The following is a 17,746-nucleotide window of genomic DNA, read 5'->3' as shown; positions in this document are numbered from 1 at the left end:
TTGGTGCCAATGATGGTCGTATGCGTGTTTGGCGCCGTGCAGGTGAGCGCCACAATCAGGACTGCATACGACCGAGGCACACAGGGCCAACACCCGGCATCATGGTGTGGGGAGCGATCTCCTACACTGGCCGTACACCACTGGTGATCGTCGAGGGGACACTGAATAGTGCACGGTACATCCAAACCGTCATCGAACCCATCGTTCTACCATTCCTAGACCGGCAAGGGAACTTGCTGTCCCAACAGGACAATGCACGTCCGCATGTATCCCGTGCCACCCAACGTGCTCTAGAAGGTGTAAGTCAAGATCTCCGGATCTGTCCCCCATTGAGCATATTTGGGACTGGATGATGCGTCGTCTCACGCGGTCTGCACGTCCAGCACGAACGCTGGTCCAACTGAGGCGCCAGGTGGAAATGGCATGGCAAGCCGTTCCACAGGACTACATCCAGCATCTCTACGATCGTCTCCATGGGAGAATAGCAGCCTGCATTGCTGCGAAAGGTGGATATACACTGTACTAGTGCCGACATTGTGCATGCTCTGTTGCCTGTGTCTATGTGCCTGTGGTTCTGTCAGTGTGATCATGTGATGTATCTGACCCCAGGAATGTGTCAATAAAGTTTCCCCTTCCTGGGACAATGAATTCACGGTGTTCTTATTTCAATTTCCAGGAGTATACGTACTTGTTGCAGGGGGCACGCCTGGCGCTGCGCGGTCCGATTACGCGCACCATTGGCCGCCGTTTTCTCACAGTCTTCTCTGCTCTCGCGGTACGCCTCTTCGTTCCGGCGTTTGTCGTTACGCCAGAACAAGTTAGGAAGCTATAAATAATTTTCTTTGGCTGGTAGCTGTTGAATAGAGCTGACATAGACAAAAGTGCACTCGATTCTTTGTACCACAAATGCAAGTAAATCGGTAGGTTTTCAAATACGTTGTTTTTGAGTACATGATTTCATCAAACTACGTAATAATTTCATATTGTATCTAGAAGAAGAAAGAGAAAATTTCACAGGTAAGGCAGCCACAATATTTCTCCCACCAATCTCAACAGCTGCAGTAAAAGAGCTATAAACCGACGTTTTCCAGGACAGAATACTGAATTGTATGCTAAAAATTTAAATAATAATAATAACCGTAATTATTTCCTATTTCACTGACAAGGATACGTGGAAGCCAATAAAGAAAGAACGAATACATGAGATCCAAACAGAAAAGGACAACGCGCACAGGAGGAAAACTACAAGTTGAACAATTGAACCTATACTACCATTTATAGGCATGTTGCAGTTTAACATTGTTATCAAAAATCTCGACAAGGTCTCGGCCAATTTACTTCGAGTTTTTACACGATATTCTGATAACGTTCGGACAGACATAGACTACATGTTCATTTTAATATATACGATGTATGAATACATGAACCTATACTTCTGTACGGAGACAATTCGTAGTTTAATCTAATTACCGAAGATCTTGAAACGCTCGTGACCTATTTGCTTTGTATTTTTACAAGATACCATAATGAACGGTTAGACGGACATAAGTCTGATTCTTTATTAAGAAATTATGATTCTTGTGTTGGTCTGGCAGCTTGTTTATCTCAGATTCCAACTTTTAAGGGAGAACCGAAATTTGGCACTGTAGGATCTGCCACCAAAGTGTTAACAGATTGTGAAGAGTAGTATTGCACTACTGAAGTTTAACCTCTAGCCGTAGTACAAGCATTAAGAAGATGTCATATTTATTTAGCAGGTCAGCACACCAAAATATACGGATAACATAAAGCACTAAGTTCCTTACTGAGTTGTAAACTACTACATGCCTTTGCAGCATATTAGGTTTTATCCGTACAGGCAAACAGTAATGAATTAATTTACTTTAAAGGGGAACAGAACATAGCCGCACAAGTATTATCACGTTTAGCAGAAGGATTAGAAGAGTCATCTTAGTGGAAGAAGAGGGTGAAAGTTTAACAACTGTGTTGACGAAAGACGTAACATCTTGTAAATACCTCTAGTTACGTAAAAAATATGAGTCAGAGCAAGAGGTAGATTCTACTTGGTCGAAAGTGACAGAAACTCTGAAGGCAGACCGAAACAAAAGCTTACAATACACTGTATCCTCAAGCCAGAAGTTTTATTTTATTGGAGTAGGGCTGGCATGGATCACTGAATAGTGGAAATTCCTTTGGAAGCTGGAAACAATTTGATTTTACAGAAAAACGATTTTTGAAGGTACTTAGTCTCAGAAAAGTGTTAAAAATGAATTGAGTCTGTTACTTCAACGGAATAATAAGAAAATACACAATATTTTGAGTTCTTGTTTATTGTGTGAAAAGTAGAATGCAAGTAACAAAAACCGAAAAGAAGAGCTTTACTTGATTTTAACCATTCAGCCATTAGAAACAGATGCTTCGCTTCTGTTATGTGCTTAGAAAGTGCCTGAAACTGTATGTGTTTAAAAAATGCAGCTAGCACTGTTATTATTAAACAGTTCAAAGTGAGTACTTTGTGATGGCTAGAAAACCTTTCAGATTATTATTGGCTAACGGAAGACCCTTTACTTGTGACAGAAGGCGCACTTTTAGCAGATTCTGGCTTTAGATAAATACCCATATGAAAATTATATCTACAAACCAAATTATAGTAACGAGTTTTTTTCCTGAGGTGGACCGATGTATGAGACAGTATTGTTCAAAAAGACAAAGAATATCGTTTGACTACACTCCTGGAAATTGAAATAAGAACACCGTGAATTCATTGTCCCAGGAAGGGGAAACTTTATTGACACATTCCTGGGGTCAGATACATCACATGATCACACTGACAGAACCACAGGCACATAGACACAGGCAACAGAGCATGCACAATGTCGGCACTAGTACAGTGTATATCCACCTTTCGCAGCAATGCAGGCTGCTATTCTCCCATGGAAACGATCGTAGAAATGCTGGATGTAGTCCTGTGGAACGGCTTGCCATGCCATTTCCACCTGGCGCCTCAGTTGGACCAGCGTTCGTGCTGGACGTGCAGACCGCGTGAGACGACGCTTCATCCAGTCCCAAACATGCTCAATGGGGGACAGATCCGGAGATCTTGCTGGCCAGGGTAGTTGACTTACACCTTCTAGAGCACGTTGGGTGGCACGGGATACATGCGGACGTGCATTGTCCTGTTGGAACAGCAAGTTCCCTTGCCGGTCTAGGAATGGTAGAGCGATGGGTTCGATGACGGTTTGGATGTACCGTGCACTATTCAGTGTCCCCTCGACGATCACCAGTGGTGTATGGCCAGTGTAGGAGATCGCTCCCCACGCCATGATGCCGGGTGTTGGCCCTGTGTGCCTCGGTCGTATGCAGTCCTGATTGTGGCGCTCACCTGTACGGCGCCAAACACGCATACGACCATCATTGGCACCAAGGCAGAAGCGACTGTCATCGCTGAAGATGACACGTCTCCATTCGTCCCTCCATTCACGCCTGTCGCGACACCACTGGAGGCGGGCTGCACGATGTTGGGGCCTGAGCGGAAGACGGCCTAACGGTGTGCGGGACCGTAGCCCAGCTTCATGGAGACGGTTGCGAATGGTCCTCGCCGATACCCCAGGAGCAACAGTGTCCCTAATTTGCTGGGAAGTGGCGGTGCGGTCCCCTACGGCACTGCGTAGGATCCTACGGTCTTGGCGTGCATCCGTGCGTCGCTGCGGTCCGGTCCCAGGTCGACGGGCACGTGCACCTTCCGCCGACCACTGGCGACAACATCGATGTACTGTGGAGACCTCACGCCCCACGTGTTGAGCAATTCGGCGGTACGTCCACCCGGCCTCCCGCATGCCCACTATACGCCCTCGCTCAAAGTCCGTCAACTGCACATACGGTTCACGTCCACGCTGTCGCGGCATGCTACCAGTGTTAAAGACTGCGATGGAGCTCCGTATGCCACGGCAAACTGGCTGACACTGACGGCGGCGGTGCACAAATGCTGCGCAGCTAGCGCCATTCGACGGCCAACACCGCGGTTCCTGGTGTGTCCGCTGTGCCGTGCGTGTGATCATTGCTTGTACAGCCCTCTCGCAGTGTCCGGAGCAAGTATGGTGGGTCTGACACACCGGTGTCAATGTGTTCTTTTTTCCATTTCCAGGAGTGTATCTAAATCAGTTCAAAGATCACGAACAATCTGTGACAATCATCTCTAGATTTAATACTGTGTGGCCTAACGTTTTGGAACACAGAACGAAATGAGTCGTCATAACATATACCTCAATACGAAAACACTAAAATTCCACGAGAAAAAAATGGGAGAAAATTAGTTATTGCGCTACCACACTAAGAAAAAAAAGAAGTATTTTGAAAGGTAACTAACTCACAAACGAGATTTTAAAGTTGGAGATGTAGTTATGTCAGCTGAAGATACAAATTAATAGAAATTGTTATGTAGTGGACTATATGTAATTGTTCGTAGCATTTAAATGGAACGTATCTGGTACGTTATCCTACCACAGGACACATGAAAGAGTTATATTCCTATTATAAGTTAAGTACTTATTACAGATAGACAGAGACAGAACTAGAACGAATAATAATTGAAAGAAATGATGTGATAGATACAAATGTGAGATTAATTTTTGTTTCTTCTTATTAGGTAGCTGAGGAATCGTGAATATATGTTATATATGTGTTGTGTGCACTACGAAGTGCACAAGTTACATGAAGTGTATTTATGCAAAGTAAATATAAATGAGCGTAAAAACGAGATTTCAGTGTGAATATGAATGTGCTTACGTACTACGTTGAAGGAAACTGTAGCTGAGCTTTCTGTTTACAAGTAAAGTGTAATGTTATTAATGGTATGAAGAGACTTAACGTCAGTGCTTTAAAATGTAGTAGTATTCACAGGACTTCTTATGTTCTGGAACATAAGTTAATGATTATTGCTTGCAAATACAGGGTGAACCACCTAAATCTCCACCGCAAATATTGCGGAAATGGAAAGTGCTATTGATGTTCGGTTTTCACAGAACGAATAGGTAATCAGGGGCTCTTATTGTTAGCCAATAAACAATTTGTAACAACACTTATAAATAATAATTTTGCGCATAAAGCCGGATAAGTTAGAGGTCAGTGGAGTTTGTTGCAGCATTCTAGCGCGAGTCCTCCATAAAATATCGTATTTTAAAATTTCCCACACCATTATTGCACAATACCTGTGATAGCACACGCTAAGGAACAACACAAATAAAAATAAAAACACCAGCTTGTACACTCTGTCCAGGAACGAGACGATTTTCCATCACAGGTTGTGTTGAAAATGACGACCGGCAGCGCCAATACACGCTTCCATTCTGATTTACAATGACTACTAGCATTTCAGAGGAGATGTCCGAGCAGGTTGCAATAATACGTCGTTGCATATCACCGGTTGTAGGTGGTATGTCCATCTGATATGTTCATCTGGTATGTCCATCTGGTATATCCATCTAGGAAGCGCCTTTCAGCTTTCCCCACAGAAACAAGAATGTCTATAGGCTTAAATCCGGGTAACGTTCCATCCAAGATACAAGTCGTCTGTGTCCAACCAAACGATTTGGAATCAATTCGTGAAGACATGCAGCAGGACTTCGTAGACTGTGGGATGAACAATTATCGTATTGGAACAATACTTGCCTCCTCCTCTGCAGACGTACGTCTTCAAGCATCCGTGGAAGATGGTGTGTTAGAGGCCTGCAATACGTGTGCACTTTCAGTGTTCCGTTTGTGAAAAATGGGTCTATGAGCGGATGGCTTGCTATCCTACACGACACATTTACACTCCATGGACGCTGACTTTCCACCTGACGAAGCAAACTGGGACTGTCAATAGACAAGCAGTGCACTCCTCTACAGTATACCTGGATATGGTTGGTGAAAGTGGCTTCGTCATTAAACAAGATACGTTACTATGGAGGCATAAGGTCTGGGGATATAGCCTATGACTGTGCAGAATGTGTAGAACACATGACTGACACATGCCACTTTCTCTTGCGACTGCACTGGAGCTAGCGTGCAGACCAATTCCAACAGCAGCAAGTACTTTAATTTCCCGCTCTTCTGTCTTCATTTGTTTCCTTCTGTTACGTCGTCTATGTGTTGAACATCCACTTTCACGTAACTGGTTGAAGAGATTGACAATTGCGAAACTGGTTGACGTCTTTAGGGATATCTTGTCACATACACTGTACAAGAACGAACTGCACCCTAAACACTCCATACTTCATGAGCACGTCAGCTCTATCGGCATTCGTAAATCCCACCGTCCATTGACGACCTTATGCCTGGACTGTCACACTCTCAATGACTATAAAGTCGCAGTACACCGAAAGAACATAGAATCATACTATAATAAAACATAAGAACACTATGAATAACAACCAGGGAGGTTGAATGGCAAAAACAATGTCTCGTAAACTACTAGCATTAGAATCCTGCAGGAAACGTCACAGACGTTCTAATTTTCCATACTTTAATTCTGTTAATTCCAATAGCTACTATTCCATTTCCAAAAATGAACGTTTGCCCAAAACATAGACTTTCTAAGTGTTAGTACAATCTGTTTATTGGCTAATAATATGAGTCCCTGACCACCAACCCATTTTGTGAAAATCGCACATCAACAGCACTTTCCATTTCCGCAGTATCTGCAGTCCCATTTGTATATGATTCTCCCTGTAATATTTACTGAGTAATATTAGATAGAACTGGGAAAGTCAGAGGAGAAATGACACTTTATTTGTAACACCTGTTTATTTGCTAAGGTGTTTGTAGCATCCAGTCCTTGAAGAACCGTCGTGCAGTGTGTAAGGGTGAACTGAAGTGAGTTTAAAACGGTAAGAAAACGAACAATAATTAGTAATGACAGAAAACAGCAAGAGTGTAAATCGATGTTTATTGATTTGTTTATTTATTTTGTCCATTACATCAGTTTTCTGACTTATATGAATCAGCCCGCCATGAATTCCTCTCCTGTGTCATCCTCTTCATCTTAGAGTAGCTCTTGCAACCTATGTTCTCAATTATTTGCTGGATGTAATTCAATCAATTCTATCATGCAGTCTCTGTTTCTTGTCACTGTTTGCCATTTACTCCTTTCCTCTCCGATTATGTGTAGAACTTCCTCATACCTTACCTCATCAGTCCATCTAATTTTCAACATTCTCCTGTAGCACCATACCTCAATTTGTTCTATCCTCTTCTTTTCCGGTTTTCCCTCAGCCCATGTTTCACTATCATATACTGCTGTGTTCCAAATGTACATACTCAAAAATTTCTTAATCAAATTGAGTCCTATGCTTGATACTAGTAGACGTTTCTTGCCGAAGTATGCCCTTTTCGCCAGTGCTAGTCCGCTTTTGACCTCTGCATGCTCCGTCCGTTATGGATTATTTTGCTTCCTAGGTAGCTGAATTACATAACTTCTTCTAGTTCGTGATCACCAATCCTGATGTTTAATTTCTCACAATTCTCATTCCTGTTACTTATTACTTATGTCTTTCTTCGTTTTGCTCTCAGTCCATATTTTTTGCTCTTTACACTGTTCATTGCATTCAGCAGATCCTTTAATTCTTCTTCCCATCCACTGTAAGTAGCAATATCATCAGCGAATCTTACCATTGATATCATGTCACCTTGAATCTTAAGCCCGTTGTTGAACGATCCTTTTTATATCTATCATTGCTCCTTCGATATATACAGGGTGGTCCATTGATCGTGACCGGGCCAAATATCTCACGAAATAAGCGTCAAACGAAAAATCTACAAAGAACAAAATTTGTCTAGCTTGAAGTGGGAAACCAGATGGCGCTATGGTTGGCCCGCTAGATGGCACTGCCTTAGGTCAAACAGATATCAACTGCGTTTTTTTAAATAGGAACCCCCATTTTTTATTACATACTCGTGTTGTACGTAAAGAGATATGAATGTTTTAGTTGGACCACCTTTTTCCCTTTGTGACAGATGGCACTGTAATAGTCACAAACACATGGCTACAATTTTAGACGAACAGTTGGTAACAGGTAGATTTTTTAAATTAAAATACAGAACGTAGGGACTTTTGAACATTTTGTCTCGGTTGTTCCTATGTGATACATGTACCTTTGTGAACTTATCAGTTCTGAGAACGCATGGTGTTACATCGTGTTTACCTGTAAATACCACATTAATGCAATATATGCTCAAAATGATGTCCGTCAACCTCAATGCATTTGGCAGTACGTGTAACGACATTACTCTCTACTCCGAGGTTTTTGAGATTCCCGATTCTTGCGCAGTTTGTCTGCTACTGATGTGCGGATTAGCCGCGACAGCAGCTAAAACACCCACTTGGGCATCATCATTTGTTGCAGGTTGTGGTTGACGTTTCACATGTGGCTGAACACTTCCTGTTTCCTTAAAGAACGTAAGTATCCGGCGAACGGTCCGGACACTTGGGTGCTGTCGTCCAGGATACCGAGCAGCATACGTAGCACACGCCCGTTGGGCATTTTGATCACAATAGCCATACATCAACACGATATCGACCTTTTCCGCAATTGGTAAACGGTCCATTTTAACACGGGTAATCTATCACGAAGCAAATACCGTCCGCACTGGCGGAATGTTACGCGATACCACATACCTATACATTTGTGACTATTACAGCGCCATATATCAGAAAGCGAAAAAAGTGGTCCAACCAAAATATTCATATTTCTTTACCTGCTACACGAATATGTAATAAAAAATGGGTGTTCCTACTTAAAAAAAAACGCAGTTGATATCCGTTTGACCTATGGCAGCGCCATCTAGCGGGCCAACCATAGCACCATCTGGTTTCCCCCTTCAAGCTAGACTAGTTTCGTTCCTTGTAGTTTTTTCGTTTGATGCTTATTTCTTGAGATATTGGGCCCGGTCACTATCAATGGACCACCCTGTATACCGAACAGTAGGGGGGAATTACTAAATCCCTGTCTTTCACTCCGTTTAATCTGAGCTCTGCATTCTTGGTCTTCCAGTTTTATTATTTGATCTGCATTCTTGTACATGGTATACATTACCTCTCTGGCCTTATATCTTACCCACATTTTCCTCAGAGTTTACAAAATATTGCACGATTTTACAAAAAGTAACGTACCTTGGTATTTCTTTAGTCTTGCTTCTTTTATCAAACGGCCTCTCCGGTGCCTTTACCTCCCTTTAGGCCAAACTGACCGTCATCTGTTTATCGATGCACTATAGCATAACCCTACGATCGACGAGACGTTCACTCGTAATAAATGACAATATCTTGTGCTGAATAACGCTGAACGCAGTGTGTACTACAAATGGAAGTTACGAACTGAACAGTGATGTGTTCAAGACCCTTTGTTGAGCATTTCTTCAGCGCGTTCGACGTAATGTTAAGAAAATTAAAATTTTTGTCACCCACAGATCTTGTCAATGGGTTACGTCTTGGAGCTTGGGCTGAGGGAATCAATTTCAGTTGTGTAAATTCTAGACTATTTTCATGTTTCACGCCACGTAGTCTGAAGCTCTGTTTCTAGTTGCTTGAAAACTGCGCGTGGGGTGGTGGGGGGGGAGGGGGGGAAGCGGAGGGGCGAACTGGCCATCCGAGGGGCAACATATAGTATAGAATCTCTGTGTGTAATTATCTTCTTCAGAGAGTCTTTGAATTAGTGAAATGCTTGGAGTGTCGCATGAGTTTTTTATCTTCACCTACAACCGACGAAAGTGTCATTCCTATTACGACAAGCCAGCAAATCATTTTCGGTAAAACTCGAGATACGCAACGGAGTTCCTCGCATTGACAATGGTCTGTTGAAACTAGAAATATTTGACTGGACTTTAATTGTGGCTTCCCAGGTGTTTTTAAGAAATGTGCACAAACAATTTTCTAGTGTCGACAATACGAAACACTTGAGTTGACAATGTTTAGCACTGTATGTTCTTCTCAGTGACTTTAAATATTATTCAGTACACATCGGTGGAACCACTGTGGATTCCAGGTAGAAAGTTAAGAGAAATGACGCGATGGTTGTAGATCACGTACTAACAGTACTGATTCACAAAATAGTGGAGTACATTGACTACGAAGACTTTCACGACGGATCCTTGCATAAAAAGTTCTCGGTTTACTTGCCGCGTCAAACTTGGATAAAATCCCGAGCTTTCAATGACTACCTCCGTCATCTTCGTCAGGGGTAAAACTGAGCTAGGGATTTTATCCACATTTGAAACGGCAAGTAAACCGAGAACTTTTTATATAGTTAAACACATTGCAAGACATTCGCACTATCAAACAGCTAACAAACATTAGACTCTCATTCAGCACTCCCAATAACACACAGACTCAATGAATGTGTGACACAGAAAATTGTACACTAAATTAGCTCACGAAAAGTGGTGGCTAGAAGGGCGACGCTGCCTCATGTTTGTATCACCGAATGGTATGTATACGAATATCTTCCGTTAGATGCGGTGTTTTGTACTCGAAATACGGTGTGTTCTACATATATCCATGAAGAAATAATTAATGTGCAATTTGACGTACCCCAGCTGTGTAAAATTATGTGAGATAATTGTGAACTGAAGCTAAAGAGTATTTTATCTTACATAATAGTTCACGAGGAATTTTGTATGTGCTAAAATACGCAGTTTTGCACTTCCAGGAGCAGATGTGCATGAAATTGTACAACTGTTGCATGGTATCAACCCTAAGGAGGCGGACCCTTCGTCTCAAAGGAGTATCGTTATGTTAAACTATTTCATTTCTCTGGTTCGATACCATTCGTCTCAGCTCTTTCCCGGGAGATCATTTACATGGAGTTAACAATGGAGAACTACTCGTTGAAGAAGGTGCTCGATTAAAAACCTGACCATTGACAGGAAGAAGTTCCCTGACCCAAAGAAATTATATTATTGATGTATCAAACAAGCACTAAGAGTTGCAATATCTAAACGCCCATTTATGTAAACCAGCTATACTGAAATGTGTAAACTAAAATGGTACTGAAGTATCTTAATGAGAGGGATATGTCTTAAAGTTCGTCTTGAGGGTCGTTTACATAATGAGATCTGTTTCTCCCTGCTTTTAATTTCTGAAAATGTTAACTACGTCACATAAACACATACAGCACGAATGAGGAAAATGAAGAGAATGTGAGCAACGAAGTAATTAAATATTTAACAAATTTAATTATGCCGCAGCTCGAAGCCCCATAATATATTACTCCTCTTCTGACTGCAGTATAATTCTTTCCGTTTAGCTTTGTGCTTTTCAATACCGATTCCGTCGTATGCAATTTTTTTCTCCTAACTTAATCAATATGGGTTCGAGAGTGGGATCTCAGCCTCTCGAGAACGTTTAACTGTAATATTCCGTCAGTTTCACCTTGTTCGTTTCATATGCTCCTGCTTTCGAATGGACATGTTAACATATAGCTTATAACAAGTACTGTTAACAGTGACGGTAATGACGATTTTTTGTATTTACACTCAGTAGATGTCAATTTATCCGACTGATTTAATTTCGAACAAGAACAGGGCAAAATTTATATTTAAATATACCAACAACTTTCTTAGGCCATTAATAACTTTCAGATAATATTGTTCTTTACGCATTTAGCACAATTAACCCTTTGCTTTTTTTTTTTGAGTCAACAGCCTTATGACTGGTTTGACGCGGCCCGCCACGAATTCTTCTCCAGTGCCAACTTCTTCATTTCAGAGTAGCACTTGCCACCTACGCCCTCCATTATATGCTGGATGTATACAAATCATAGTGTTCCTCCACGGTTTTTGCCCTCTGCTGCCCCCTCTAGGACCATGGATGTCATTCCCTGATGCAATAGATTTCCTATCATCCTGTCCCTTCCCCTTGTCAGTGTTTTCCAAATATTCCTTTCGTCTCCCATCCTGCGCAGGACCTCATTTCTTACCTTATCAGTCCACCTAACTTTCAACATTGGTCTGTAGCACCACATTTCAAATGCTTCAATTCCCTTCTGTTCCAGTTTTCCAACAGTCCATGTTTCAATACCATACAATTCTGTCCTCCAAATACACATTCTCCGAATTCCGTCCCTCAAATTGAAGTCTATGTTTGATACTAGTAGATTTCTCTTGGCCAAAAGTAACCTTTTTGCCAATGCTGGTCAGCTTTTGATGTCCTCCTTTCTCCTTCCATCATTGGTTATTTTGTTGCCTAGGTACCAGAATTCCTTAGCGTTAATCTACTTTATGACCATCAATCCTGATGTTAAATTTCTCCCTCTTCTGATTCTTGATACTTCTCAATACTTTCGTATTTCTTCGATTTACTATTAATCGAAATTCAGCTCATATTAGTCTGTTCATTACATTCAGGAGATCACGTAATTCTTCTTCACTTTAATTCAGGATAGCTATGTCATCAGTCAATCGTACTATTGATATCCTTTCACCTTGAATTGTAATTCCATCGTTGAGCCTTTCATTTATTTCCATCATTGCTTCTACGATGTACAGTATCCTCATACACTTTCTCTGTCTCTTCATCTTCGGCTTGCGACGTCGACATGATTACCTGAACTATCGTTGTCGATTTTCGTTTGCTGTCGATTCTGATAATAGCAACCCTGTCACGGATGAGTTCGCAGAAGCACACTTCCTATTCATAACGTATCCTACTCCCTTGATACCATTTTACGAATCTACAATTTGTAATTTCTGTTGAGCCATTATATCAGGGATCAGTTAATTCATGTACTGCTGTGATTACTGTTTAGTACTCTGTAACAAAGTACAGAATATACAAGGGGAAATAGATCTCAATATCTCCGGAGACTCTCAAGTTATCTGAAGGTTATTCCAACCGACGGATCGTCAACTACTGAAGGAACTGGCATCACGCATGTCAAAGCATTCGCTCTAACGGCTTGGTTTACAAGATTATCGGTCTGATGGCAACTACCTACCAGTCACCCAAGACATACATCAGCTTGAAACACAACAGCTAATGATTTGCAATACAGTATAAATAATTGAATATTTCATGTGTCACCCTAACGGAACTCGATTTTAATTACCGAGTGTGTATCATGTACACCGGAGGGTAAAGCTGGCAGTTCGAGATCCGGCTCATTGTGGAGACCACCAGCTCATTTCAGCCTAATAGGGGATAGTGTGGTAGTGGTACAAAGGTTGCCCTTACAACCAAGGGAAACGTCCTGGAAACCTCTTCAAAATTGAAGCATTTAAGGTATATCTACTTAATTTCTGCATAACGCACCTCACAAAAAATATTAGTCTAATGTGTGTTTGTGTATCTGCGTACCGTTATGTGCACGTGCACATGCGCACGAGTGCTTGTGCGTGCATGCATTCGAGTTACTGTACGTACTAGTGGCCAGTGATGATTCGTCAGTTTTGACGCAATGCGAGACCATAGGCTCAAACCCATGAGGGCAGCCCGTCCGCGTTGAACCAGTAGAACTTTCGCTTTGACTTGCTGGAATGTGGCCGCACTGTGTCCAGTATAGCCGTCTGTCAGAGGAATACTCGAGAATCGAGGTAGTAGGGTGATAGAACGTTACTCGCGGACGCGAGCTAGCGCAGTAGACACCAGCGCCTTATCCGACGAATGTAGTTCCACGAAGTACTGTAGCAACTGCTGCAGCTGGAAGTTCTGTGTTTATATTGCAAGCGCCTTGGAATGACGGCAACCTCCATTACACTGCTGTGTGGTTGGCAGCTTAGTTGCAGGTGCCAGCCTATGCAACAGCAGATACATTTAACCATTCCATGACATAATCCACACTTTAGCTAAAGTTTTCTTGGAGTTTTTGTTTATATGTGTGTGTGTGTGTTTGTGCGCGCGCGCGCGCGCGCGCGTGTGTGTGTGTGTGTGTGTGTGTGTGTGTTTGTGTGTGTGAATGTGCGTGCGTGCGTGTGCAAGAAGGTCTACAGAAGACGATGGGAATACGGTAGCTGCTTGGTTGAACAACAACTGAAAAATTGGCCGTTTGAAGAAACATACCCTGCGTTTGCTAAATGTGGTTTATGGAAATTATGGAAAGTTTAATGTACCTCATTCACTAAATGGGGATAGCTTGGATACAAAAGGCTACCATAGTAATGATTTCTTCTATCTGTGCTACAAAGCAGTCTTAATGTATAAGCATCGGAATGTAACGAAGCTAGGTCCTGTATCTGGAGTGAGCCCAGAAGCCAGGTTACGTTCGAAACGATGTGTAACCCTCTTGCTACGGATGACACATTTGACCTGAATTATTTTCTTGTACCCTCGAATCTTCGTTCTGCAGTGCCACCAACTCTCGACATGTGAGTTATTTTGCGTGTGTGACATTCGAAGCCAAATAGAGAGCGTTGAAGTATTTAAGCTACAGAATGGCGTAAACGTCTTTCAGTAGCTCTTCTGTAATTTGTTGCCCGACGTAACTCCTTAATAACAACTACAACATTTAGTGAATAGAACTCTTAATAATCATTACATCAGGAGAATCTCTCTCCGTAGAGGCTCTTAGAAAAATTATATTTGTATTTGGCTCCTTTAACTATTTCTGGCGTTGTCATTCTAGGCAATGTCGCTTTTCCTCTGCCTTAGGAAACACCGCGAAGCCGTAACGACAAAGCGTAAGCGACAGCTTCATAGTAGGTGCAGACGCCCAGTCGCCGTCGTCCCTAGGTGGTGTTCTGTGCTCACTAAGCTCGCTCCAACTCTACACTTTTAACCAACCAGTGCGCGCACAGTGGAAAACTCTTTACATGCTGACTACCTACATTAAATTTTCACACGGACACGTTTCGTCTGACTGCGAGGAAGAGGTTAAACAACATGTAACTCCGTAGCGTATAACGATAGTCAACTCTCTGAAGGACTGTGAAAACAACACGTACACAGGAACATTCTCACAGAAAGTATGATAATAGCCTGTCGTGGGATACAAAATTTCTTTCAGAATGTTTAGAACTCCTGTATCTTCATTTAAAGGTTTCTTCTGCTTCTTAATCCTTAGCGCTATCTCTCTGACGTGGGTTAGCAATTTTAATATCACTCTGCCTTAGATACTCGCTTTGACTACGTGACTCGAATTAATTAAGGTAAGTGTAGCTGCCATGTCTTCCTGTCTTGGAAGTCTTATATAATCTAGGTTAGTGAGTACAGTTTCTCCACTGCTACTGTTATTATCTCCCCTAAATTCGAAGCTCATGTTCTCGTTTCTATTATTATTAGCATTAAGGTGGTTTTATGTGACAAGATACCACACATGACAAATGATATCGCCAATATATTTCATTGGTGAGAATAGCTGTCTTTGTTAAAGAAGCCTTATATCCACTGTAATAAAAACTTATACGACAATGAGGAAGGTGAAAGCGTATGTTATAGATACTACCCTAGCTGGAAACGGGTAAACTGGAAATGAGAAAAAACCGAAGGAATAAAACTGTAGTGTTCTACAGGAAGGAACATAAAATTTGGATGAAGTGGAAATCAGACAGGAGGCATTAGATCTCCAGTATCTCTTCACTTTACGGACATAGACTCGGAGAGTGGCAGCGATGAATTTCTGTTGGACATAGTTCCGCTTTTGGATCCCTCGATTCCAAAGGTCGGGATGGCTGCTGGCCGTCTATAGCGGATGAACATCTGATACTCTGTTTTGCATGTTATTTCTGAATCCCCGCACGACGGTTATGGAATACAGCTGTTACTTCGCATTCTTGGTTTGGACTTAGATTCCTGCGTGATTGTATGTTTCTGTTTCGGTTTATGCTGGCTCTGTTCGTGATACTGATTTGATTTTTTGTTACGTGCATTCATCAAGTTCACTTTCAGCTGTGTTTTGTACCCTTCGACTATCGTCGATTTGGGTTTCCCCATGCTGCGTGGTTACAATGATCGGCGTACTTTATCAGACTATGAATAAAATAGACTTTGGACATCTGTTACCTAACTGTAAGGTACCCCGGGCACTTGACGAAGCATTTAGGAAACGTAGCGCCTGAAGTACTACAGAATAATCGGTTACTATCACGACGATATTTAGTCTGCACACCTAAAGACGTCTTGAAGAGGTTCGGACGAAACATAGTACGTAGTAGTAAATGACATCCGATTACATTCCAAAATCAGCATCGAAAACTATAGAGAATGTTTGTTGTATGCAATATGTAGATTCTAAGAGATTAAACAGAAACAGAAAAATTGGTAGATGATTGAGATGCTGCATGAACCAGCAGAACAACAGATACTACAAAAAGAAAAAAACGTAAGAGAAGGGTTCCCTCTCTCATACGGACTACAGCTGCAGAACTGCCATTATCAACGTATTCAATGCTGTAAATTATTTTGTATATCTGACTATACTTTGAAAATGCCTGAATAGTAATCCGAATGGTGCGCAGTTATTGTGGATAACTTAAAATCCGATTTTCTGAAAGTCTACTTTATTCGAATCAGATTCAAAATTTCATTTTCTAACTACAAGCAAATCTGATTCACTTTAGACTTTCAAATGTTTGTCATACGTTTAAGAGATTTCGTTGAAGACTTGCTGCTATCGAATTGATAATGGAAAGAGGCATATTTATTAACAACCTCGGTAATATTTCAGAACGCTTCGTTTCATTATAACGAATTATTTAGTTACCTGCGTTAAAACGTGGAACTAAATCTGAAATCATACACTCTTTGAGAATCTATTTAGACCCAATTTTGTTTTTAAATTCCAATTTATGTTCACCCTCACGAAGCACGGCCCTTATTGGCTTGGGCGATTTGCGTGCACCTGTGATACCGAAAATTGTAGGAGAGTGGCCAAACTAGAATATGGTTCTGAATCGGGCAGCAGTCTTATCGTTACTAGATGTGGTTATCATCATTAAATTATTTACAAAATTTCGAAAGAACATTATTATTAACATATACTATAATCCTCCTAAATTTATCCGGAATAGTATTTAATGATTTACGTTTCGAATTCCTTCTGAGTGGGTGCGATGACATAGGATTGTCAAAGTAATGCTGTACTTCTAAGTTTTGTTTTGCTAAATGTAGTTTCAGTACGCACATGTACTCTATAGTAGTTTCACAGCAATGAATACTTACTGCTGTGTAAGTTCACATTGGTTATGTATTCAGTCAATCGTAAAAATTATTGAGGATATTCACAATTCACAATGAATTAATTGTTTCTTTAATTAATGAGGCATTCGGAGCTAAGTTGATTCAGTGTGGAAAATGAGGAAATATTTTCGCAGTTTCGTATATTGTCCACTTTCATCACATTTCTGTTACAATATTAATTTCACACGACGCAATTGTACAGCACATTGATATTGTCAGGTTTCCATGAGCTATAACTACATTATTTTTCGTAGTAATCAATATTTACAAATGCGAAGCTCTCGGACGATGTGCTAGTTAGATTACGTGTGGTTACGTGGTCTCTTCTCAGAAACCGATGATATAACTATACTAGAATCGTCCAGATGTTTGCATAATTTGTATACATAAGAGAACACCACGGCAGTGACGAACCTCTACAAACTCAAGCTTGATAAAGATAAGTTTAAAGTAGTTACAAAATAAATCATTCAGTTCCGAGCCGCTACACACAAAAGTACGTACTTGTAGTGAAAAATTCATGAAGAGATACCTACCTAATAAAGAAATAGATAGGTTGAGTGAAGCGGTGATGATTAATACAAAGTGAGGAGGGCTTGTAAA

Source organism: Schistocerca cancellata, chromosome 3 (genome assembly GCF_023864275.1).
Source record: "Schistocerca cancellata isolate TAMUIC-IGC-003103 chromosome 3, iqSchCanc2.1, whole genome shotgun sequence".
Classification (NCBI taxonomy): Eukaryota; Metazoa; Arthropoda; class Insecta; order Orthoptera; family Acrididae; genus Schistocerca; species Schistocerca cancellata.
This window is presented reverse-complemented; position numbering follows the sequence as displayed.